Source organism: Lycium ferocissimum, chromosome 10 (genome assembly GCF_029784015.1).
Source record: "Lycium ferocissimum isolate CSIRO_LF1 chromosome 10, AGI_CSIRO_Lferr_CH_V1, whole genome shotgun sequence".
Taxonomy (NCBI): Eukaryota; Viridiplantae; Streptophyta; class Magnoliopsida; order Solanales; family Solanaceae; genus Lycium; species Lycium ferocissimum.
The window spans coordinates 51,223,397-51,226,756 of NC_081351.1; positions in this window are offsets into that span (position 1 = coordinate 51,223,397).

Below are 3,360 nucleotides of genomic sequence, written 5' to 3' on the forward strand. Positions count from 1 at the left end.
CTAAAGATATTTTGTCAAGGCTTAAAGATTTTTTTTTTTTTGTTTGTATAGCGTTAAAGAAAAATAGTTTAGCAAAAAAAAAAAAAAAAAAAAAAAATTGGCCAACTTTTTTTTTTTTGCAACACTTAGTGTGTTTTTGCGTACTTTGACCAACGATTAGTCGTGTGTTAAGACTCCGAAACGTCAATATTTTATATAGAACTTGATATTTTTTCGTGCACAATGTAGGCTCAATACATCAAGGATACGTATACGTTTGATCGTCATTTTAGGGGTTGAAAAGGTGCTTCAAGTAAGTTTTGTTTGAAAAACTTAGTGTTTGACCGTAAGGTTATTTTAGTCAACTTTATATGTCGAGAAAATTAGTTAGCTTTATTTTTAAAAATTAAAACCGCAGAAGTGAAATTGACATTCACAGCTATATTACCCCGGGATTTTTACGTTGAAATCTATTGTGTATCATCATCTTATAAGTAAATAAAACTGAAAATTTCACGCCAATTTGGAGGAAAATTGAAATTGAATAGGATAAAAGGTGTTTTTTTTATTTTAAAATCGGCTTGGCCAAACCGCCTTGTGGCGGTTTATCGGCATAGATCTCGAAAAAATACGCAAGTTAAAAAAAAACGCGTAAAACGGACGTCCGAGCACAAAGTTATGACCATCTAAAGTTTGACCACTTTACAACTAGTTTTTCTCCCTATATTTTTTAGAATTATATTTATATTCAAAATAAAGTTATGTCGTGATTAAAAAAAACACGCTTAAATCAAAACCTTAAAAATAAAACACTTAAACCTTAAACAAAACTTACTTCGAGTACCTTTTCAACCCCTAAAACGACGATCCGAACGTTTACGTATTCTTGATGTATTGAAATTTACATTATAGTACGCAGAAAAAAATATCGTGTTCTATATAAAATATTGACGTTTTGAGTCTTGACACGACTAATCGTTGGTCAAAGTATGAAAAACACTAACAAATAAAGAAAGATTTATTAAAATAAGATGTTGCGATCTTTTTATGAAAAAAAACACTGTGTTCCTTAAGTGTGTTATTTTTAATGCGTAACTTTATTTAATATGTTGCAAAAAAAAAATCGCAAATCGGACGTCCGAGCGCAAAAAACCGCGTATATTCGAAATAAAGTTACGCTTTAAAAAATAATACACTTAAATCTAAACCCTAAAAATAAAAAACTTTAAGCTAATGACAACAAGTCTTCAAATAAAAATGGACGTCTATGTATATAGAACACTTAAACCTAAAGTTTACAAACAAAACTTACTCGTGCACCTTTTCAACCCTAAAATGACGATCCGAACGTTTACGTATCCTTCATGTATTACCTCATATTATTGATTTAAAAAATATCAGTTCTATATAAAATATTGATTTTTCCGAGTCTTGACACACGACTAATCATTGGTCAAAGTATGGAAAAAAACACTAAGTGTTGCAAAAAATAAAGTTAGCCAATTTTTTTTTTTTTGGGGTACTATTTCTATAACTTAAAGATTTTACTGCGTTATAGATTTTTTTTTTTTTTACTGGCTTCTATAACGCAGTAAAAATCTTTTAAAGCAAGCGATTCCGCTCGACTCGAATGGCTTTTAATGCTAAAGAAATTACTACGTTAAAGACTTTTGGCTACTTTTTGTTGTTGGGGTATTTTGGTTCCACATGATTTTTTTTTGGGCATTTTGGTACCGGACTCCTGGTCTACCCATCCTGGGTGTAGATTCTCGACGAATCAGTGGCATTTCCTTCGTCATTTGATTTGTTCTCCGATGCCAAATTTATTTTAATACGTTAAATTTAAAAGTTTGGGTCATTTGCACTTTTGTCCCTATTTTGTATTGGTCTTTAATTTTTGTCCTTCAAATGGAACTTATGCCTGAGGCAAATTTTTTTTTTATTTTTTTTGCGTGGATGGTCCATCATTTGGAGTGGTCTTTAATTTTTGTCCTTCAAATTGGGTCTTTTAAGTTTTCCCTCTCCTAATAGATTGTGGGCAAGACGCTTTTCAAAAAAAAAAAAAAAAAATTAGCAGAATTTGAGGACAAAAATTAAAGACGCACCTTTGAAGGACAATCCTGCAAATTGCCCGGCAAGAATTAAAGACCAGCCCATTTGGAGGGCAAACCGTGCAAGTTTTTGAATTTAAAATAGCAAGCATTAAAAAATTTGGGGCAATTCGCAGGAATGCCCTTATTTTGGGGTGGTCTTTAATTTTTGCCCCTTAAATTGGTGGTCTTCAATTTTTGCCTTTCGCCTAATATCATCAAGTTTGGGGTTCGAACCCCGGCTCAATAAAAAAAAAAGAAATTCGCGAGGAAGAGTTTTATAGCATAGCAAACTTAGGCATATTCCGGCCAAAGTTAGGCTTGCAGGCAGAGTTTCAAACTCTCCCTGGTGATTTTTTTTAAATTTTTGACTAAGCAGGGGTTCGAATCTGAAACTTAGGAGTTTTAGGCGAAGGAAAAAAATTAAAGACCAACAATTTGAGGGGTAAAAATTAAAGGCCAGTGCATTCGAAGGGCACTCCGCACATAAAAACTGAAAGTTTTGTCTTGGACCTTGGTACTTGGGCCTTTAGGTAAATTTTGTTAAAAGGGAGTAGAATACCAAATCTAAAATCTGTTGCCGCAGCTACAACAACTCAAGTACTAAACACTACTTTGATCTTCGTGATTATCTAAACGCTAAATTTCGGCAAAGCACCAAATTTCATACTCAATCCATCGGCGATAGTTGGAGGAAATGAGATCTCTTGCCCTCTTATAATTTTAATAAAAGAAAATGACCTTTTCAGATCTCTTTTGTGTTCTTTTCGGATCTCTTATGTGTAAGAAATGAAAATCTCTTGTAAAAAGGTTATAAAACACTTCCTTTGATAGAATAATGATCCTGTACTGCTAAAATACACTATCCATATTACAAAGGATGCTAAAGTACACAAACTTAATTGTTCAACGAAATCAATTTTAGACACCAATTTAAATCTAATATAGTATAAATTTTCATACGCCTCTTCTAACAGTGGTGTATCATGTGATTAGTAGGATATCATAAAGGAAAAATATATTTTCATTCTATGTATTGTAACTTTTGGGTATTTAATTCTATCAAATGTTATCGGTTGCGATAGCCGTTAGATGTTTAAAAAACCAAAAATTAACCGAAATGTACCGAAACTCAAGAAACCGAAATGCTTGGGACGGTTTCGAAAAGTCTAATTTTGGGTATACACCATAAAGTAACCAAAAAATTGATATGGTACAAATTTCTACAAATAACCGATCGAACCGAACCGTTGATAGCCCTAACTAATAGAGCCAAATTTTGGATTCACTT